Genomic DNA, 24256 nt, shown 5'->3' with positions numbered 1-24256 from the left:
CATCCATGTTGTCACAAATGGCTGGATTTCATCTTTTCTTATGGCTGAGTAGTATTCCATTGTGTATATATACCACATCTTCTTTATCCATTCGTCCCTTGATGGGCACTTAGGTTGCATCTGAGTCTTGGCTATTGTGAATAACGCTGCAATGAACACAGGGGTGCATGTATCGTTATACACTGGTGTTTTCAAGTTCTTTGGATAAATACCCAGCAGCAGAATAGCTGGATCATATGGTAGTTCTATCCTTGATTTTTTGAGGAATCTCCATATTGTTTTCCATAGTGTCTGCACCAGTTTGCACTCCCACCAGCAGTGTATGAGAGTTCCCTTCTCTCCACATCCTCTCCAACACATGTTGTTTCCTGTCTTGTTAATTATAGCCATTCTGACGGGCATGAGGTGACATCTCATTGTAGTTTTAATTTGCATTTACCTGATAGTTAATGATTTTGAACATCTTTTCATGTGTCTGTTGGCCATCTGTATATCTTCTTTGGAGAAATGTCTGTTCAAGTCTTTTGCCCATTTTTTAATTGGGATGTTAGTTTTTTTGTTGTTGAGACGCATGAGTTCTTTATGTATTTTGGAGATTAAGCCCATATCGGATGTATGGTTTGCAAATATCTTCTCCCAATTGTTATGTTGTCTTTTCGTTTTGTTGATGGTTTCCTTAGTTGTGCAGAAGCTTTTTAGTTTGATGTAGTCCCATTGGTTTATTTTTTCTATTGTTTCACTTACCCGGTCAGACATGGGGTTTGAAAATATGTTGCTAAGACCGATGTCGAAGAGCATACTGCCTATGTTTTCTTCTAGAATTTTCATAGTTTCAGGTCTTACATTCAAGTCTTTAATCCATTTGGAGTTAATTTCTGTGTATGGTGTAAGGTAATGGTCTACTTTCATTTTTTTGCATGTGGCTGTCCAGTTTTCCCAATATCATTTGTTGAAGAGACTTTCTTTTCTCCATTGTGTGTTCTTGGCTCCTTTGTCAAAGATTAGCTGTCCATAGATGTGTGGGTTTATTTCTGGGCTTTCGATGCTATTCCATTGATCTGTGTGTCTGTTTTTGTGCCAGTACCATGCTGTTTTGGTTACAATAGCTTCCTAGTATATTTTGAAGCCAGGGATTGTGATACCTCCAGCTTTGTTCTTTTTTCTCAGAATTCCTTTAGCTATTTGGGGTCTTTTGTTGTTCCATATAAATTTTATGATTCTTTGTTCTATTTCTGTGAAAAGTGTTGTTGGAACTTTGATAAGAACTGCATTGAGTCTATAGATGTCTTTAGGAAGGATGGACATCTTAACTATGTTAATTCTCCAATCCAAGTGCATGGACTATCTTTCCATTTCTTTGTGTCTTCTTCAATTTCTTTCAGCAATGTTTTATAGTTTTCCGTGTACAGCTCTTTCACCTCTTTGGTTAAGTTTATTCCTAAGTATTTTATTCTTTTTGTTGCAATTGTAAATGGGATAGTATTCTTAATTTCTCTTTCTGCTACTTCGTTGTTAGTGTATAGAAATGCACCTGATTTTTTATGTTGATATTGTATCCTGCAACTTTACCATATTCATTAATTACTACTAAAACTTTTCTGATGGATTCTTTAGGGTTTTCTATATATAAAATCAGGTCATCTGCAAATAGTAACAGTTTGACTTCTTCATTTCCAATTTGGATCTCTATTATTTCTTTCTTTTGCCTGATTGCTCTGGCTAGGACTTCCAGTACTATGTTAAATAGGAGTGGTGACAGTGTGCATCCCTGTCTGGTTCCTTTTCTTAGAGGGATAGTTTTCAGTTTTTCACCATTGAGGATGATATTAGTTGTGGCTTTGTCATATATGGTCTTTATTATGTTGAGGTACTTTCCGTCTATACCCATTTTATTCAGAGTTTTTATCAGAAATGGATGCTGTATCTTGTCAAATGCTTTCTCTGCATCTATTGAGATGATCATGTGATTTTTATTCTTCATTTTATTAATGTGGTGTATCACGTTGATTGATTTGTGAATATTGAACCATCCCTGTATACCTGGAATAAATCCCACTTGATCATGTTGTATAATCTTTTTAACGTATTGTTGTATGCGATTTGCTAGTATTTTATAGAGGATTTTTGCATCGATATTCATCAGTGATATTGGGCTGTAATTTTCTTTTTTTGTGTTGTCCTTGTCTGGTTTTGGTATCAGGGTAATGTCGGCTTCATAAAATGAGTTAGGGAGCTTCCCCCCCCGTCAATTTTTCGGAAGAGTTTGAGAAGGATATGTATTAAGACTTCTTTAAATGTTTGGTAGAATTCACCAGGGAAGCCGTCTGGTCCTGGACTTTTGTTTTTGGGGAGGTTTTTGATTACTGTTTCGATTTCCTTACTGGTGATTGGTCTATTCAAATTCTCTACTTCTTCTTCATCCAGTTTTAGAAAGTTGTATGATTCTAAGAATTTATTTATTTCTTCCAGATTGTCTAATTGGTTGGCATATAGCTTTTCATAGTATTCTCTTATAATCTTTTGTATTTCTGAGGTGTCTGTTGTAATTTCTCCTTTTTCATTTCTAATTTTACTTATTTATGCCTTCTCTCTTTTTTTCTTGGTGAGTCTAGCTAAAGGTTTGTCACTTTTGTTGATCTTTTCAAAGAATCAGCTCTTGATTTTATTAATTTGTTCTATTTTTTTTTTTGGTCTCTATTTCATTTATTTCTGCTCTGATTTTTATTATTTCCCTTCTTGTACTGATTTTGGGCTTTGTTTGTTCTTCTTTTTCCAGTTCCTTTAGGTGCATTGTTACATTGTTTATTTGAGATTTTTCTTGTTTGTTGAGATAGACCTGTATTGCTATAAACTTCCCTCTCAGAACTGCTTTGGCTGTATCACATAAATTCTGGTATGTCGTATTTTCATTTTTATTTGTCTCCAGGTATTATTTGATTTCTTTTTTGATTTCTTCATTGACCCAGTCGTTGTTCAGTAGCATTTTGATTAATCTCCACGTACTTGTGGCTTTTCTGATTTTCTTCCTATAGTTCATTTCTAGTTTCATACCATTGTGGTCAGAAAAGATGCTTTGTATTATTTCAATCTTCTTAAATCTATACGGACTTGTTTTGTGGCCTAATATGTGATCAATCCTGGAGAAGGTTCCATGTGCATTTGAAAAGAACGTGTAGTCTTCGGTTTTTGGATGGAATGTTTTGTGTATATCTATTAGGTCCATCTGTTCTAGTGTATCATTTAAAGCCAATGTTTCCTTATTGATCTTCTGTTTGGATGATCTATCTGTTGGTGTAAGTGGAGTGTTAGAGTCCCCTACTATTATTGCCTTACTGTCTATTTCTGTTTTTATGTTTGTTAATAATTGCTTTATATATTTAGGTGCACCTACATTGGGTGCATAGATATTTACAAGTGTTATATCTTCTTGTTGGATTGTTCCCCTGATCATTATGTAATGCCCTTCTTTGTCTCTTTTTATACTTTTTGTTTTAAAGTCTATCTTGTCTGATATGATTATTGCTACCCCAGCTTTCTTTTCATTTCCATTTGCATGGAGTATCTTTTTCCATCACTTCACTTTCAGTTTTTGAGTGTCTTTAGGTCTGAAGTGTGTCACTTGCATGCTTCATATATATGGGTCTTGTTTTTTTATCCAGTGAGCCACCCTATGCCTTTTAATTGGAGCATTTAGTCCATTGACGTTTAAAGTAGTTATTGATAAGTATGTACTTACTGCCATTTTTTAACTTTTTTTCTCATTGTTTTAGTAGTCCTTCTCTGTTCCTTTCTTCTATGCAAAATTGATGGTCTCTTTAGTTTGACCTCTGTCTGAAAGCTCTACTCTTTAACTCCCCTCCTCCATCCTTTTATGTTTTTAATATCATATCTAACCTCTTTTTTGTGCATTTGTATCCATTAGCCTCTTATCATGGAAATAGATAATTTTTCCTATTTGTGGTCTTCTCTTTTCCCCTTAAATCAGTCCCTTGAACATTTCTTGTAGCACTGGTTTCTTGGTGACAATCTCCTTCAATTTTTGCTTGTCTGGGAAATTTTTGATCTCTCCTTCCATTTTGAATGATAACATTGCAGGGTAGAGTATTCTTGGCTGTAAGTTTTTTCCTTTTAGCACTTTAAATATATCATGCCATTCTCTTCTAGCCTGTAAGGTTTCTGCTGAGAAGTCAGCTGATGGCCTTATGGGGTTTCCTTTGTATGTAACTTGACTTTCTCTTGCGGCTTTTAGGATTCTCTCTTTATCTTTAGTTGTGGACATTTTGATTATGATGTGTCTTGGTGTGGGCCTCTTTGGGTTTATCTTGTTTGGGGCTCTCTGTGCTTCCTGTACCTGGATGTCTGTTTCGTCCCTTAGGTTAGGAAAGTTTTCATATATTATTTCTTGAAATAGATTCTCTGCTCCTTTGTCTCACTCTTCTCCTTCTGGGACACCTATAACACGGATGTTAGTGCGCATGTTGTCCCAGAGGTCCCTTAGACTGTCCTCACTCTCTTTAATTCTTTTCTCTTTTACCTGAACAGCTTGGGTAATTTCTTCTAGTCTTTCGTCCAGCTCACAGATCCATTCCTCTGTATCCTCTACTCTGCTTTTGAGTCCCTCTAGTGAATTTTTCATTTCCAGTATTGTATTCTTCATTTCTGATTGTTTCATTTTTATATCTTCCATTTCTTTGTTGACATTCTCACTGAGTTCATCTATTCTTCTCCCCAGATCAGTGAGCATCCTTAACACTCTTTGTTTGAACTCTCTGTCGGGTAGGTTGCTCATTTCTGTTTCACTTAGTTACTTTTCTGGGGTTTTGTCCTGTTCCCTTACTTGGAATCTATTCCTTTGCCTCCTCATTTTGCCTCTTTCCCTGTGCTTGTGTCTACATATTAGTTAGGTCAGCTATGTCTCCTGCTCTTGGATTGGTGACCTTATATAAGTGATGGCTTAGGAGGCCTGCAGTGTGCTTCCCTCAGTTCCCAATGTTCCAGGGGTGACCCCTATGTAGGCTACATGTGTCCTTCTCTTGTGGCCTGTTTGCTCTCCCTTTAGGTGCCCAGTGAGGCTGAGCTATGCTCCTGGCCAGCTGTTGTAATGCTCAGCTGTTTGTAGTTGTTGTGGACCCTTCATTCTCTTTATCAGGTGTGGGGAGCCCCAGCACAGTTGGTTGCAAGTTCTAATACCCCATTTGTGTTGCAGTATTTCTTTTAAGTGAGTATGCCCCCAACATGACAGGTTGTTAGGCTCAGGGCCTAAGCCTCCAGCCTTTAGGTCTCTTGTCAGCTCTCTGAGGATTGCAGCTGGGTGGGGCTGGCGTCAGGCACAGGAGCACCCAACAGTTTCATATTTTGGAAGGTGGGGCAAACCCCTTATGTGTGCCTTTGAGAAGCACAAGTCTTCTGTAGCTGACAAGCCCTGTTGCCCACAGGTCCACACACACAGTCAACACAGTCCTGTCCCATGTGAGCGCCCCGACCTCCTGAAGCTGACCTAGTCTCTTCACGGCTGGAGCCCCACACACTCCACCACAGCCCCACACTTTCCACCCGTTCCTTGTGCACACCCTGCCCCACTGAAATCGGCTCAGTTGCCAAGCTGCAGAGAATCCAGTCACCAATCTATGCAGGCCCACAAGTTGCCTGAGGGCTTGTTGTTGGGTGGAGCCAGTCTCTAGGGTGGGTTGCCTGCCCTGCCTGAGGTGCATTAAATCTGTGCTCTAGCGGGTGGGGTAGACCCTGGGCTAGCAGGCCTCAGGGAGAACTCCAATGGCGTCTGTGTCAGCACCCCCACACCAGGCAACATCAATGGCCACCGCCAATGTCCCAGTCCCTGGAGAGGTCTCACATGTCACTGAGACGCACACAGGGCCTATTAGGTGCGTCTCTTTTCAGCAAAGCACTGTGCACCTTTCTTTCTGGTGATTTTAGGTTGCTTTCTGAAACAGGTGAGTTTGCGTGAGGGCCCTTTTAGAGCTGGTTTTAGTTTCTTTGTGAACCAGATTTCAGGGGATACTCCCCAATGTTTTAGTAGCAGGCAACATCAGATATTATGCCACTTGTCTCAATTGTGCTGGGTCCACAAAATGTGCTCCTGGCTCACGGCCCCTCGCCTCCAGGGATGGCTGCGTACCTGTGGGCTGTTCCCGGGTGGCCATGAGGTGCTGCAGCTTGTGAAGGTGGCATTTTTCCCCTCCAGAAGGGAGTTTCTGTGTCTTCTACCTCAGTTAGGATTGTCCGTTGTTGCAGGAGTTCCTCTTATCCAGTTTTCAATTCTGTCTCAGGGGTAATTTTTCCACGAGTAGTTGTAAATTGTCTGTGTTCGTGGGAGGAGGTGAGTTCAGAGTCTGCCTATGCTGCCATCTTGACTTCCTCCTCTCTGCATGGAGATATTTTTTTTCATGAAAATTATGTTGCTTCAATGATCTCCGTTATTAGGAACAGAAAAGTTATGTTACATGATGAAAATAAATTTGTGATATGGTAAAGCAAAATGACCCAATTCTATTGATGACTAACACCACTTGAATTTATAGAAGTGTTGTAATACATTTTTCTTATTGCATCTTTGTAAAACATAGACAAGATGCTATCTTTCACATCTTTTCTGCACAAAGAAGAACTCAGTGTTTTTCACTCAATTGAGTGCTCCTTATACAGGCTGTGTGCATGTTTTGTATGTATTTTCCTACTCTATATTTTGCAAGTTCTTCAACAGAAAACTCACCAAACTCATGAGGTATCTCATTTTTGTTAACAATAGAACATAAGTATTTATTTTCTGTAATGATTACAGACTTCTACAGTATCAGAATACAGTGCTTAGAAGTTGGAAGGTATTGAGGTGGTGGAGGAAGTATTATGTTAGGTTTGAGTGTGTTTGGGTTAAGGAGAATAGAGTTAGATGTGCCAAGATTTCCTCTGGTATTCTGAATGACATAAAGCACTTGGCATTGGTTCTGGTAATTTTGCTTGCCACATATTCAGAAACAGAGAAACCCAAAAGAGGCCTCATATGTTTTACTAGAAAATAGAACAGCTTTTACTGCCCTACCTCATGTATATTCCTCATAGGATTTACCAAGTACAAAGAGAATAGCAAGTCTGCCAGCTGCTGAGGTCCTATGCCAGTAACACCTAAGAGAGAGAGGCAGAAAATTTCTCTGGTGCAAGCACCCCAGATGCTACAGTTGGCCAGGCATTCTGGAAATCCTTAAATGCTAGGAGGATTAATTTATCTGAGAAGAACAAATGTCATATCGAAATATCATGGAAACAATTTTCTTGGTCTCTTCCCTCTTGTCCCCCACTTCTTTAGATTTTCTCTTTCTTTTGAGCATCTGTTTTACATTCCTAGTGCTTTTTCAGAGCAAGTAATATACATTTTAAAAAACATATTATGTACAACATTCTTTTATAGATCACAATGTGACATTAATACTAAAATAAACAGAATTCAAAAATGTTAAATCAAACTTCATTACTTTTTTTGTACTCTCTGTCTCCCTCCCTCTCTCTCTCCCTCTCTCTCCCTCACCTCTCTCTCTCTCTCTGCTGTTTAAGTATATTTTAAGTATTTAAACCAAACCAATTATAGTTAGAAGCTACTTTACTTAATCCTCTTTATCTCATGGGAAAAATCACTAAAGCAGCTCTCAAAATGTCTAAATCCCACAATGTGTATTAAAGAAGAAAGTAAATCTGTTTCTTCTCAGGCAAACCTTCAGAAGTTTCCTGGTATCTTTAATTAAAGTAGCAAATAGGTTGATGTCTCTTGTATCCTGACCAACATACTGCCTGGGAAAAAAATAGATGAAAAGGAATAATTAAGAATGCAAATCACAATGGCTATGTCCAAAGCAAAATTTAATAATGGATTGTACAATATAATTGGTAACAGTCTCTCATTTTCCGTAACTACAAGTGCCTTTTCAATGACTGAATCTCATGCCAAGAAAATTAACCAATAAATGAGAAAGGGCAATAGGTGTCTGATATAAAGGAAAAACAATGTTCAAATAGGTAGAGAAAAAAATTTGGAATTTTTATTTTTGTGGAGGGCACACATACCTTTATATAAAACACTTGCCATTTGAATCCCCCTCTAAGAAAATAAAAATTAATTAAAGAAGAAAATTTCTTCTGACATAAAGACTTTAGCATCCCCTCTTAACCATGAGCTTTAGGGATTGGCTTTGACTAGGTCCTTTTTCAGCCTTAAAAGGCTTTTTAAAGAGTTTGCTGTTCCTTTTAAAAAATTCAAAATCACAGTGTACCAAGAAAAAGTCAGAACTTGTTGTGAGGCTTTGTTGAATGTTAGCATCGGATATTGCCCCCTTAAAGAGTCACATCACTTGTGTTTGGTAAGAATTAGTATTGCCAACTATGAAAGGATATCTTCATTTATACATACTAGTGCTATGAGAAAAGTACATTTCTTTATGGAAGAAGATTTCCTGTGTCTGAGTAACAGAAAGAGCAATTAACTGAACACTCAAGTGTACAAGTTTGATAGTTGAATGAGTTATTATTTTGAACTGACATCACATTATGCATAAATGTTTTAAACAATTATTACAGAATTGCATTGTAAACATGATTAATCATCTCAAGATGTCAACTCAAGGAGTTTCCCCCTCAGACTCCATGCCTCTTGCTCCATAAACCATGGTTTAGCATGAAGACTTCAGTAGCAGACATTACAAGTATTTTAATTTTGAGATACAACGGTTGGGCAAAATCTGACAATATTTTATTATATTTGGCAAACACAAAACTCTTAATTTAAAAGAAATTTTAAAAAGATGCTCCTTTTGAATTATCAGTCTAAACATGGTACTTCATAAAAAGCACTGAATCAGAGATCAGAGTCACCAATGAATATAGTGCAGATGATCGGTCACTTAAAACACATTGACCATTGCTGTATGTTCAATACTACCCAGGACGTCTTGTTAGTAAAATAATTTAATTTGTAATATGTAAGATTCTTTTAACAATATAGTGTTTGTAAGAAGATTCCAATCAGAGACAGTCGACTGTTTACATAAGATACCTCAACTAAAATATATATAGCATATTTTCACCTATTTGTAATTATCAGCTGGAGATTTGCACAGCAAGCATAATGAACATATGCATTTCATTTCTTCCACCATAACATATATTAAAAATGTTTTTCTTTTTTATCTGAAAATCACCTCAGTAGAAATCAAAGACTGTGATGTCTTTAGGAACTTGGTATACATTTTAGTAGGAGATGACACCAAGAGAACACAAGGAAGATCTAGAATACTAGAAGGGTGTAAAGTACAGCTATTTTGTTTGAGTAAAGGCAAGAAAGGTTGGGAAGCATTAGAGAAATATTAACTTTCCTGTGTGGAAGTTTTAAAAAAACTGAGAAGATAGGAGTTTCTGAATAGGATGAAAAAGTCATTAGAATAATTCCTATTATTTTAACAGAGACCGAAAGTCTGGAATATTTTAAATAAAAAAGGAAAAGTTTGTCTAGAAAGAAGGAATTAGAGATACAAGAAGCGTGTTGGAAAGATGTTGAAAGCTCTGTATGTAAAGATAAGGAAAGCATGTGAGATGATTTTAAGATATGATCAGTAATTTTGGTGAGTTATATTTACTGACCAATGTTATGCACGTGAAAATTATCAATTAGTTCATTATCTGTCCTTTTTGGAAACAATGCTCTTATGATTTGGGAGCTGTAGCTGTTAATGAGTGGATAGGGTTGTAATGAAAATACAACCAAAAGTAGAGTTAACCTATCAGAATCTTTCACTGGTGAAATGCAAATATTGTACTTTTTAAATTATGAATAACAAACTGTCATATAACTATTGTGCTGGATAGCTTGCATTTACTCTTCCAAATCCATTCTCACCATTTCTTCTCCACAAGGTCTACCTGCATAGACTGTATCTGTGGGTTCCCTTGCCCTCTGGCTTGAAGTTAGCCTTTACGAACAGGGAGCCACAGTACAAGATTAGAATGAGAAAACAGAGTGAATTCAGGGAAGGTATTCCTCCTGGCTCCCTCCTTGCAGAGTCTTTTTGATGGGAATGTGACCCTCTAAAAGTTCTCATCACAAGGAAAAATATTGTAACTATGTGAGGTGATGGATGTAAACTAAATTTATTGTGGTAATCATTTCATAATATATACATATATCAAATAATTATGTTGTGCACCTTAAAATTATACAGTGTTATATGTCAATTATATAATCTCAATAAAATTAGAAAGAAATAAAATAAAGAAGGGCACTGGTACTCAGAAGGTAACATCTCTCTACATGACTCTTTTTAAAGTTCCAATGACTTCTTTTTCCCTTCATCATTTCAAACCTGGTGGTGGTGACAGGTATCTTGCTATTATGGTACTATCGCTTGTTGTTTCCCTACATCCACTCTGTATTTTAGGGAAAAATTTTATATTAATCTCTTTCAAATTATCCTAATCTATGTGTGCTATCTTCTTTCTGCAGGGACCCTGATTCGTATACCTACAAATGAACACAGTCTCTCTTCTTCATTCCATCCATCTCAACAGTACTTCAAACAATAGGTATGTTGTTTCGTCCAACACTTCTTTTTGATGCTGTCTAGTAAAACTTCTCTTTGAACCCTCATTCCTTTCCAATTATTTTCTTGACTCTCAGTGGAGAAGTAAACACATGCACAGGCTTTCTGCTTATACACCTTCTTCCTACTTATCTTCGAACTCAATGTTTTCTCTTCTTTCACCACTACACCCTGTTCCAGTTTAATTTATACACTAAAATTCTGACAAGTGCAAAAATATCACTTGTAATATACCCAAATTGAGAAAAAGGAAAAACATATTTTTAAAATAACTTTATTGAGATATAATTCACATAGCATAAAATGCACCCATTTAAAGTGTGCAATTCAATAGTTTTTATTTACAAAATTGTGCAAAATCACCACAATCAAATTTAGAATATTTTCATTACCCCCAAAAGGAGCTCCATATCCATTAGTGGTCATTCCTGATCTTTTCCACTATCACACTCCCATTCCTATCCCAATACTCATAAGCCCTATGCAATCATTGTTACTTTCTGGCTCTATAGATTAGCATATTCTGGAGATTTCATATAAATGGAATCAGAAACAATATAGTCTTTGTAACTGCTTTCACTTAAAATGTTTTCAAGGTTCCTCCATGATGCAGTATATATCAGTACTTCATTCCATTTAATTACTGAATAGCATTCCATTGTATAAATATACCATATATTTTGTGTGTGTGTGTGAGGAAGATCAGCCCTGTGCTAACATCTATGCTAATCCTCCTCTTTTTGCTGAGGAAGACCAGCTCTGAGCTAACGTCTATTGCCAATCTTCCTCCTTTTATTTCCCCAAAACCCCAGTAGATAGTTGTATGTCACAGTTGCACATCCCTCTAGTTGCTGTATGTGGGACATGGTTTCAGCATGGCCCGAGAAGCGGTGTCTCGGTGTGCACCTGGGATCCCAACCCGGGCCGCCAGTAGCAGAGCGCACGCACTTAACCGCTAAGCCAGGGGGCCAGCCCAAATATACCACATTTTCTTTATCCATTTATCAATTGGTGGACATTTGAGTTATTTTCTCATCTTGGATAGTGTAAATAATGTTGTTAGGAGCATCTGCATACAAGTATTTTTTTTTACAGACATATGTTTTAATTTCTCTTGGGACTATACCTAAGAGGGAAATCGGAGCCATACTACCATACTGTTTTCAAGTGGCTATTCCATTTTAAATTCACTTCAGCAGTACATGAGGGTTCTGATTTCTCCACATCCTTGCCAACATTTGTTATTATCTAAAATTTTTATTATAGCCATCTTAGTGAGTGGGAAGTAGAATCTCCTTGTGGTTTTGATTTGTATTCTCCTGAAATCTAATGATGCTGGCACATTTTCATGTGCTTATTGGCCATTTGTATATCTTATTTGAAGAAATATCAATTTGGGTCCTTTGACTATTTTTTTAAAAAATGAGTTATTTGTCTTTTTATTACTGTCAGGAGACGTTTACATATTTTAGATATGGCTTTCTTGTCAGATTTTCAAATATTTTTTCCCATTCTGTAGGTTGTCTTTTCACTTTCTTGATGGTATGATGGTGTCCTTTGAAACACAAGCATTCTTAGTTTTTATGAAGTCCAATGTATCTATCTCTTTTTTGCTAATTGTGCTTTTGGTGTCATATCTAAGAATCCACTGCCTTATCCAAGATCATGACGATTTACCCCTATATTTTCTTCTATGAGTTTTATAGTATTGGCTTTTATGTTTAAGAAGTCTTTGATTGATTTGAATTAATTTTGTATATGGTATGAAGTTAAGTCTTTTACATGTGGCTATCCAGTTGCCCCAGCAACATTTAATACCTTTCCTTCCTTCATTGAATTGTCTTGGTGCCCTTGCCAAAAATTAACTGACCACAGATACAATGGTTTATTTCTGGACTCTTAATTGTATTTCATTCATCTGCATGTCTACACTTAGGCCAGTACCACCTTCTCTTGATTAAAGTTTCTTTAGGTTTTGAAATCAAGAAGAACGGGTCCTTCAATTTTGTTCTTTTTCAAGATCATTTTGGCTTTTCTATGTTCCTTGTATTTCCATATTATTTTTACTAACAGGTTGTCAATTTCTGCAATAGAGACATCTGGTATCCCAATATGACCGTGTTGAAACTTTAGATCAATTTGGGGAGTAGTGCCATGTTGACAATACTAAGTCTTATGATTCATGAGCATGGGATATCTTTCCATTTGTTTAGGGCTTCTTTAATTTCTACCAAAAAAGCTTTATAGTTTTCAGAGTATAAGTTTTACATTTTTTTTGTTAAATTTATTCCTAAGTTTTTGATGATTTTTGATAATATTGGAAATGAAATTCTTTTCTTAATTTTATTTTTTGATTGTTCATTCTAAGTATATAAATATACCATTGAGTTTTATATTGGTCTCATATTCTGCCACTTTGTTAAACTTATCGGTTTGAATAATTTTTAGTGAATATCTTAGGATTTCTATATACAGAGTCATGTCATCTGCAAATAGAGAAAAATTTTTTTTATTTAATTTTTTTTAAATGTTTTGTTTATTGCAGTAACATTGGTTTATAACATTGTATAAATTTCAGGTGTACATCATTATACTTCTATTTCTTCATAGATTACATCATGTTCACCATCTTAATTCTTTTTAATATAGATGTCTTTTGTTTCATTTTCTTGCCTAATTGCACTGACTGGATCCTCAAGCAAGATGTTGAATAGAAGTTGTAAAAGCAGGTATTCTTGTTTTATTCCTGATCTTAGGGGTGAAGCATCCAGTCTTTTGCCATTAAGTAGAATGTTACCTGTGAACTTTTCATAGATGCCTTTGAACAGGATATGGACATTTCTTTCTATTTCAGGTTCATTGAGTGTTTTTAGCATGAAAAGTGTTTGATTTTTGTCAAAATATTTTTCTGCATCTATTGTTATGATCATGTGGTGTTTGTTTTTTTATTCTACTGAGATGATACATTACATTTGTTGAATTTCATATATTAAGCCAACTTTTAATTTCTGGGCTAATTCCCACTTGGTCATGTTATATAATTCATTTTATTTTTTTTCTTCTTTATTTTAATTTTAATGCGGTCACATTGGTCTATAACATTGTGTAAATTTCAAGTGTTCATCATTATATTTCAGCTTCTGTATAGACTTCTTCATGTTTACCACCAAAAGTCTAGTTTCCATTCATCACCATACATGTGCCCCCTTACCCCTTTCACCTTCCCCCCACCCCCTTCTCTTCTGTAACGACTAATCTGTTCTCCTTAATTATGTGTTTATTTGCTTATCTTCCACATATCAGTGAAATTATATGGTTATTGTTTTTCTCTGTCTGACCTATTTCACTTAGCATAATACCCTCAAGGTCTATCCATGTTGTCACAAATGGCGCAATTTCATCTTTTTTATGGCTGAGTAGTATTCCACTGTGTATATATACAATGTCTTATTTATCCATTCATCTGTCAATGGGCACTTGGGTTCCTTCCAAGTCTTGGCTAATGTGAATAATGATGCAATGAACACAAAGGTGCATATATCTTTTTGAATTAGTGCTTTCATGTTCTTTGGATAAATATCCAGAAGTGGGATAGCTGGATCATATGGTAGTCCTATTATTATTTTTTTAGAAATTTCCATGCTGTTTTCCATAATGGCTGAGCCAGTTTGCATTCCCACCAGCAGTGTATGAGGGCCCCATTTTCTCCATATCCTCTCCAATACTTATTATTTCTTGTCTTGTTAAGTATAGCTGTTCTGATGATCATGAGGTGATAGCTCATTGTGGTTATGGTTTGCATTTACCTAACAATTAGTGATGTTAAACATCTTTTCATGTACCTGTTGGACATCTATATATCATCTTTGGAAAGATGTCTATTCAGATCTTCTGCCCATTTTCTGATCGGGTTGTTCATTTTTTTGTTGCTGAGTTGTACGAGTTCTTTATATATTTTGGAAATCAAGCCTTTGTTGGATATATGATTTGCAAATATTTTCTCCCAGTTGGTGGATTGTCTTTTCATTTTGTTGATGGTTCCCTTTGCTGTGCAGAAGCTTTTTCATTTAATGTAGTCCCATTTGTTTATTTTTTCTTTTATTTCCCTTGCCTGAGGAGACATGGTATTCAAAAATATACTGCTAAGACTAATGTCAAAGAGTATTGCCTATGTGTTCTTCTATGAGTTTTATTGTTTCAGGATTGTGTATGATGAAAGAAAATAGTCCACTTTCATTCTTTTGCATGTGGCAGTCCAGTTATCCAAGCACCATTATTGAAGAGACATTCCTTTCTCCATTGTATGTTCTTAGCCCCTTTGTCAAAGATGAGCTGTCTGTAGGTGTGTGGTTTTATTTCTGGGCTTTCAATTCTGTTACACTGCTCTGTGTACCTGTTTTTGCACCAGTACCATGCTGTTTTAATTATTATAGCTTTGTAGTATATATATATATTTTGTGTGTGTGTGTGAGGAAGATCAACCTTAAGATAACATCCATGCCAATCCTCCTCTTTTTGCTGAGGAAGACCGTCCCTGAGCTAACATCTATTGCCAATCCTCCTCCTTTTTTTCCCTTTTACCCCCTAAAGCCCCAGTAGATAGTTGTATGTCACAGTTGCATATCCTTCTAGTTGCTGAATATGGGACGCGGCCTCAGCATGGCCGGACAAGCAGTGCGTTGGTGCGTTCCTGGAATCCGAACCTGGGCTGCCAGTAGCGGAGCACACGCACTTAACTGCTAAACCATGGGGCTGGCCCTGTAGTATATTGTGAAGACAGGGATTATCATGCCTCTAGCTTGGTTCTTTTTTCTCAGGATTTCTTTAGCTATTCAGAGTGTTTTGTTGCCCCATGTGAATTTTAGGATTCTTTGTTCTATTTCCATGAAGAATGTCCTTGGGATTCTGATTGGGATTGCATTGAATCTGTAGATTGATTTCTGTAGTATGGACATTTTAACTATGTTTATTCTTCCAATCCATGTGCATGGGATATCTTTCCATTTCTTTATGTCACCATCGATTTCCTTCAGTAATGTCTTATAGTTTTCATTGTATAGGTCTTTCACCCCCTTGCTTAAATTTATTCTTAGATATTTTATTATTTTTGTTGCAATTAAATGGGATTGTCTTCTTGAGTTCTCCTTCTGTTAATTCATTATTAGAGTATAGAAATGCAACTGATTTTTGTAAGTTGATTTTGTACCCCGCAACTTCACTGTAGCTGTTGATTATTACTAATAGTTTTTCAATGGATTCTTCAGGATTTTCTATATATAAAATTATGTCTGCAAACAGCGAGAGTTTCACTTGTTCATTGCCTATTTGGATTCTTTTTATTCCTTTCTCTTGCCTAATTGCTCTGGCCAAAACCTCCACTACTATGTTGAATAAGAGTGATGAGAGTGGGCACCCCTTGTCTTGTTCCTGTTCTCAGAAGAATGGCTTTCAATTTTTTCCCCTTGAGTATGATGTTGTCTGTGGATTTGTCAAATATGACCATTATTATGCTGAGGTATTTTACTTCTATATTCATTTTGTTGAGAGTTTTTATCATAAATGGATGTTGGATCTTGTCAAATGTTTCTCTGCATCTATTGAGATGATTGTATGGTTTTTATTTCTCATTCTGTTAATGTGGTGTATCACATTGATTGATTTGCGGATGTTGAACCATCCCTGTGTCCCTGATATAAATCCTTAATCTCTGATGTCATAATCATTTGCTCACCTAGTCTGATAGAGAGCTATAATTTTTCTGATTTTTTCTTCCTATTTTTATCCCTGCTCAAAGCTTTGTATCTCACCCCAAAGTGTGAGGGCCTTCTTGTACATTTCTTGTAGTGGGGTCTTGTGGCAATGAATTCCCTTAGCTTTTGTTTATTTGGGACAGTTATTATTTATCCATCATATCTGAAGGATATTTTCACTGGATAGAGTATTTTTGGTTGAAAGTTTTTGTCTTTCAGAATTTTGAGTATATCATTCCACTCTCTCCTAGCCTGTAAAGTTTCTGCCAAGAAATTGGCTGAGAGCCTGATAGGACTTCCTTTCTACATTATTTTATTTTGTGTTGCTGTCCTTAATATTTTTTCTTTGTCATTGACTCTTTCCAGCTTTACTACTATGTGCCTTGGAGAGGGTCTTTTCACGTTGATATTTTAGGAGAGCTATTGATTTCATTCACTTGTATTTCCAGCTTCTTCCCCAGGTTTTGGAAGTTCTCAGCTATTATTTCTTTGAACAAGCTCTCTGCTGCTTTTTCCCTCTCTTCTCCCTCTGGAATACCTATAATCCTTATATTGCATTTGCTAACTGAGTCACATATTTCTTGGAGAATTTCTTCCTTTCTTTTTAGTCTTAGTTCTCTCTCTTCCTCCATCTGGAGCATTTCTACATTCCTATCCTCTATATTGATAACTCTTTTTTCCATATTGTCAGCTCTGTTCTTTAAAGATTCCAGTTTTTCTTTATCTCCTCCATTGTGTTTTTCATCTCCAATATTTATGATTGGTTTTTCTTTATAGTTTCAATCTCTTTTGTGAACAAGTTTCTGATTTCATTGAATTCTCTATCTGTTTTCCTGTAGTTCATTGAGCTTTTTTATGATAACTATTTTAAATTCTCTGTCATTTAGGTTATAAATTTCTGTGCCTTCAGGATCGATTTCTGGGTGTTTGTCATTTTCCTTCTGGTCTGGAGATTTAATATATTTTTGCATACTGCTTGTGGGCATGGGCTTATTTTTCCTCATTCTGAAAATATCTGGTTGCAGCTTCCATCTGCCACTATCGGGTGGGGGTGAAGAGCTGTGTAATATGAGCCTGCCATTATCTGTGGGTGTTCTGGCTGACTGATTGTGCTGGTGCTCCAGGTGTTGGGGAGGGGCTCTTTCTTTCACCTAGTTAATCCCGGGGGCTTCTCACTCTTCCCTCACTATCTGCACTCCTGTGGTGCTAGCTTGATGAAGGAACTCCCTCAACAGTTCTATTCCCTTTGTATGGGAATTTGCCACAGGTTGTGAGAAAACTTGGAGAACAAAGGTTTTCCCACATTGGGCCACCCCTCCCCATTCTCTACTGTTAGCTATGCAGTCCCAGAGGGGAGGGGCTCTTTGTTTCACCTGCCTGATCCTCGGGACTTCTCGCTCTTCCCTCACTATCTGCTCTCCTGGGGTGCTAGATTGAAGAAAACACCCCCACAATAGTTCAGTCCCCTCCATATTGGAATTTCCCACAGGCTGTGAGAGAACTTGGAGAGTGACTGTTTTCCTGCAGAGGGCTGCCCCTCCATCCTCTCTCTCAGAGAACCTTATGGTCCCAGTCCCAGGGTTACTGTCATTGGGGAAGGAGAGGAATTCTCTTTACCTCCTTCCACTTCCTCGGGGTATCAGCACCTCAAGCTTCAGATGTAAGGCTGCATTTGTCTCTCTTCTGAATTGTGTGAATATCCTCTGTTGGTATATGAACGGCCTTTTTGTTGTATCTTAGGGGTGGAGAGTCTAAGGGGGATAGCAGACCCTGCCATAATGCTAATGTCAGGCCTCAATGTTAACTTTTATAAGAACTTTTTGCATGAGAAGAAACAAGTAATAGAAGTTAAGAGAACTTGTTTTCATATTTCACTTAATATTTACTTGACGATTGAAAGTTTCTTAAAAAGACATAAAATGACAGTTTTACTACCCTTTATAAAGATAGCCGATGAAACAAAGGTAACTTAGGAAAGCTATTTTAATAGTTCAGGCAGCAAATGATGGGTTCCTAAATTTGGAAAATGACAGAATGGAATAGAGTTAACAAAAACAAGAAATGTAAAATTTTAATCTATAAGGCTCGGATGCAGAAGAGACTAAAAAATGAGTAGGTGAAACTACCCCCACAATTCCATCTTGGATAATTAAATTTAATTTTATTAACTGTAGTAAGAAGCATAGAAAAAGGAATTGGTTTCAATGGATGTTGAGAAGTAAATAAGTTCTGTTTTAGGCCCTGAATTTGATGTGTATATGAAATATCTACAAGGAGATCTCTAATAGTCATTTGAAAATTTGGGTTTTGATTTTAAGACAGTAGTCACAGCTGATAATGTGGGTTTGACAATCATGTAATTATACACAGGGGATACAACTGAAGAGACAAGATTGAAGGAGACTAACAGGTAAGAAATATAAAATAAGAAAGGTCACAAAGGTAGAATTCTAGGAAGTCCTTAGGTCATGGTTAAACAAGCAGGCATCAATCTAGACTAACTTAGCAAAAATTTGGGTTCCACTGTTTAAAATATATATGTGCTTGGCCACATTACTTAACCTTTCTGTACCTCAGTTTCCTCATCAATTAATTGGCATAATAATAATAGCATTCTCATGGAGCACTTAGTAAATACTTAATACATTTTAATTGTTATTATGAGTATCACTGTTATTACTATTATCATTCAAGGAAAAGAAGAAGGAAGATACAGGAAAGAAATGTAAAACCAGTTGAAAGGTCACAGTAGGTGAAGAAGAGGAGGAAGACAGTGAATACAGATCACTTTTTTGGATGGTATTCAACTAAAAGTAAGAAAAAACAGAGCTGTACCCTGAAGGGAAGGCATGATTGGGCATTGTCAATTAGTTTAGGAAGATTTCTTTAGTTGTTTTGGAAAGATCTGACCAGCTTTTTAGGCTAAGAAAATGTGTTAATGAAAAACAAAATAAAGATATCTAAGTCTTCAGAAGACTAATTGCCGGAGGGGAAGGGAAATGAAGGAGTGGGAGATTGAGCCTGGGAACAACATTGGACACTTCATTCCCTGAGACAAGAAAGTTGAAGAGAAAGGTGAAGGTAGAGATATTTGGAGTGAAGGAAGTCACATAAGCTCAAGCAAGAAGGACTTGATCGTCCCAATAACAGATTGTGGTAAAGCAAAGAGCACCTTTAGTGAGAGTGAAGGTTTGGATAAAGTTGAAAGACTAAAACTATGGTAAAATATGGGCTTTCATATTTTAAAATGTTGGAGTTGGAGCAGCTGTGAGTGATATTAAGTTCTGTGAGGTGGCTGGGTATATGATTTGATGAAATTGAGAATTAAATCTATGCATGCAGAGGTATGGAAGGATTTTGAGGCAAGAGTAATAGGCATTGATTCCACAAAAGGAAGCAACGAGAGGGAATGGAATAGGACAAATGTCTACTCTGGCCAAGAATATTTAATAAAAGCAATTAGATAAAAAAAAGTTTCCTGTTGGTTTAGGACACTTGATCAACATGTTAAAGTGCTTTAACACGGTGTGAGAGAAAATCAGAATTCACTCTCATTCTTTAAAGAGAGGAGTGGCATGATCACCATAATATATAGGATAGTTGATAGAAGGAAAAAAAGATGCGAGTCAGGAAGATCAGTTAGGAGGCTGTTTTAGTCATCCTCCTCTGAGCCAGAAACAGTGATAGAAATACATGGAAAGAGACAGTTGAAAATAACATTGTGAATTAAAAAAAATCAGTCTTTTAAAACTTGCTATATTAAATAAAAATTGGCAATTTCCATACCATAATTACGTTTTAAGTAATTTCACAAAACCATGCATGAAATGAAGGACATTATAGTGATAAATTGTATAATCTATTTTCACAATGGTAATATTTAATAATTTGAGGCTGACATTGAAATTTACTAGAGAAAATGCTACATTTTACTGTTTATTAATTGAACTTGTGAGAAAAAATTGCTACTTCACACATAAATTTAACTTACAGACCACCATGGATTTTGGCTTATCAAAACTAATTAGAAGAGACACTTAAAATTCTAATGCAATAAAAATTAATTTAAAATATGGAGAATATAGAAAAATGTTATACTCTAATTTATCTCTATCCTTGCCCCCAACTAATCCCTGCTTTTAACATTGTCATAACTTCAGCATCATCTGTAATCAGTGTCATTACTCATTCTATATTTCTCTTAATGAGGAATGTATATATTATTATTCATGCCTTAAATAAATTTGTTAGAATTTATACCTTTATCCACATATGAACTTCAGAAGAAATTATTTCCACTATTCTCTCAAAGTGAACATTTATGTTGTATATTGCATTTTATATCTTAGTTTGAAATGTTAGGAAATTGTAAAATCAGGATACTAGAAGAGTCTTCAAGTAATTTTTAAGTCCATCCCCTGCCTCAGCACATGATTGATCCTGAATCACACCAAGCATTTTATTCCGATAGAAGAAAGGTTTTCCTTCTTCATAGGTTGGAAGTCTCCTGCTACATGATAAACTCACATTTTTTCCTCTTTGCTGGTATGAACAACAGCTATTTGCTATTCTTCACTTACTTGAAGTCTATTATTAGTGATATTTGGCCCAGGGCCACTGGGTCAAAAGTTTTGGTCAAAAATATTTTTAACCAAAACAAAGCAGCATTAATCAATTTTTAGAAAAAAAATGGACAGTTTGGAGGGTGTACCTTGCTACTTGTTTAAAATACTTGATTCAGTGGTTATAGACAATGTGTCTGTAATAACAATAATAATAATAATTGTTCCTCTTTTTTTTGCATTGAGAGATCAAAAGTCACTTCATATGCTGAAATAAGCATCAAACTGTAAATGTGCACACTTGCATATATTTTACTCTGTAGCCAAATAAAACTTGCAAGAAAAGTGATCTGACACACATTTAATGTATAAATTTTTATTGTGAGACATGACTGTTAGTTGTAAGGTAAATAGGCCACATAATGACTGCCCTTCACTCTTATTCAAGCATAGGAAAGCTCAACCAATTTTTTAACTTTCCTAAGCTATTGCATGTAAAAGATTCTGAATGTTATAAAAAGATTAATCTAATATAAAATGATGTTTTGGGGGGCATCTGTAATCAGTGTTTGATATTAATAACTTTTCTTGATATTAGGGATAATATAATTTCAGCATTTTTGTTACACTTATGCCCACAAACATTAAAAGACGAAGAGCCTATATCTAATTCCCTGGTAGCTGTAGTTGACTATAATTTCTTGTCGAATGTTTATTCCACCAGTCCTCTTCTTCCTTCAAGTTTCTTCATGATAGACATCACCAACATGGAAGCCTGAGAGGATCCCTTTGTCTATCCCCTTCAATCTACAGTGAGTAAAACATCCACAACCCAACAAAGGCTACATTGCCCAACACACTAGGATGCTGAAGAGATCTACACATGGGTACATATTAAGGTGGGTGGATTGGAACACATAGAGGAAGCTACACAGGGGAACAGCAGAGGCAGTGACCAGGACCATGGCCCCTTGGTCATGCCAGCTGAGGCAGCTACTCCTAGCCCCAGAGAATGAAGTGTGCAGCAGTAGAGGTCAATGTGCAATTATGACTAAGAAGCTGTGGTGGCACCTGCAGCCACAGGGAGTGAAGCAGCAGTAGAAGTGGAGCCCCATGATCCCAGACCACTGGCCATGGCTCAGAGCCTGGTAGCAGCAGCAGAGGTACACATAGGACTCTGACATCTCAACTGCAGTGATGTCTTTGACCACAAAGCAATGGGCAATAGCAGAAGTAGTGCACCATGACCCCAGCTCCCTCCTCACCCTCACCCTCCCCCCACAACAGCAGCAGAGCTTCTCACCCAGTTGACTCCAGATGTGGCAGAGGCATTAGCCATCCCTGTACCCCTGTCAGCAAAGCCAGTGGCCACACTGATGCTGGCAACAACAAGGCATTAGTGACGACCAGACGTGGAGGTGGTAACAATGAAAGTGCCAGTGATACCCTGAATAGATACAGGGGAGGGTAGAACATGTAGCTCCTCAAATGTAGTCAGAGGCAGCTCCGGTAAGAGAAACTAAAATCTAGTGCCATAGTGCCACCTACTGAAAAACAAAAGAAAGGCCTGTAATCTCCAACCAATTGAAAAGTTTGAAACAAAGCAAATAAAGCTATACATAAATAAGAAAAGTATTGGCTATGACAAATGTGCCAGAAGAAGAATAACTCAGCAAGCACCACAAAAAGCCACAGTAACATGGCATCACAAAAAGAAAATAACAATTCTCCAGAGAGTAAACATAAGATCATGGAAAATTGTGATCTAACTGATAAAAAATTCAAAATAACTGTCATGAAGAAACTCAAAAAGTTCCAAAAAAAAACCACAGAAATGATGTTTAATGAGATCAGGAATAAAAATCATTAAACAGAAGGAATATTTTACCAAAGATACTGAAACTCTAAACAAGAACTAAACAGATATTCTGGATGTGAAAAACTCAATAAATGAGATGAAGAATTCATTAGAAAGCATTGGAAATAGAGCAGACCATATGGAAGAAAGAATTAGAGAGATCAAAGATAGAAACCTAGAAATGGTGAAGGTAGAAGAAAAGAGAGAACTAAGATTTTTAAAAATTGTAGAAATTCTATAAGAATTATCTGACTCCATGAGAAATGGCAACATAAGGATAAGGGGTATCCCAGAAGGAAAAGAGAGAAAAAAGGGAGCAGAGAGCTTATTTAAAGAAACAATAGATGACAACTTCCCAAACCTGGGGAAAGAACTGGATATACAAATCCATGAAGCTAATAGAACACCCAATTATCTCAATGCAAAAAGACCTTTTCCAAGATGCATAATAAAACTGTCAAAAGTCAATGAAAAAGAAAGAATATTAAAGGCAGCCATAAGAAAAAAAAATATATTAATCTCTGAGTCTTAATTCCCTCATCTGTAAAATAAGGATAATAATAGTACTACTTCATGGAAGTGCTGTATGGATTAAGTGCTTAATATACACAAAGTGCTTGGAACAGTCCTGGCATGTAGTAAGTGTTACATAAACATTAGCTATTCTTATTATCATATAAGTTTTTTTCTACAAGAAATTGATAATTATCAAGAGGGCAGAGTCCAGAGTCCAGTGCAGCTTGTTGGTGGTTGCATATTATCCTGGATGGGCCCATAAAAATGATTGTGCTATGAGAACTCTCTGTCATTTGATCATAGCAGGAAAACAGATGAGAACAAACATGACAGAATAGGTACAGGATATCTTGAGAGCCTGTAGGAGCAGCATCTCAGGCCATTACATACTCAATAGCTGACAAACATAAATTACAAAGCTAGTTTATTTCATTTAGGATAATTCATTTCTGTTAGACCACTTATCTATTGGCCATTAGGCTTGCTGCCTGATTTCTTGGGTCTTCACCCAATATTCTTTCTTATAGCCTGGAGTTAAGATAATCTGTTCTAATGTTTGAGGTAAAATAATCTATTCCCTAGAAAGAAGTTATATATTAAAGGAGGCTTAATTTTATTTCATTTTATTTTTTTACTTTCCTAGTTCTTTTACCCAGTGCTTTTAAAGCAGTTCTGACAAGGCCTCTCTTCAACCTAGGAAGTGACTTTTTAAACTTCAAAATCCTGATAGAATATGTTAAAAATCTTACATTTCTTACAAGTCTCTACAACTTTTGTCACTCTGAACCATACCTGTACTATACATTACTATAATTAGAGATGTATTTTCCCCTTGTTATCTAGATATAACCAATGCAAGAACCAAGAGCAAAGGCCCACCTGGGCAAAGGTAAAAGGAGAAAGAACGGTTGTTTGCTAGTCATCAGCTAGTGATTACTTTTCACCGTAGTGTATCCCAAGTCTGTCTGGCTA

At 36.4% G+C, this 24256-nt stretch overlaps 1 long non-coding RNA gene across 1 annotated transcript in view; it reads left to right on the top strand.

Moving 5' to 3' along the window:
• The window catches only part of LOC147911868 (uncharacterized), a 99513-nt gene extending 88938 nt beyond the window's left edge, over nt 1–10575 (top strand). The window contains exon 3 of the long non-coding RNA XR_015550365.1: nt 10502–10575. This is a non-coding gene — a long non-coding RNA (uncharacterized LOC147911868). The remainder of the gene's footprint in view (nt 1–10501) is intronic.
• The last annotated feature ends 13681 nt before the right edge of the window (nt 10576–24256 follow it).

Source organism: Ceratotherium simum, chromosome X (genome assembly GCF_057802395.1).
Source record: "Ceratotherium simum simum isolate JZ-2026a chromosome X, ASM5780239v1, whole genome shotgun sequence".
NCBI classification, from domain to species: Eukaryota; Metazoa; Chordata; class Mammalia; order Perissodactyla; family Rhinocerotidae; genus Ceratotherium; species Ceratotherium simum.
This window is presented reverse-complemented; position numbering and strand designations above follow the sequence as displayed.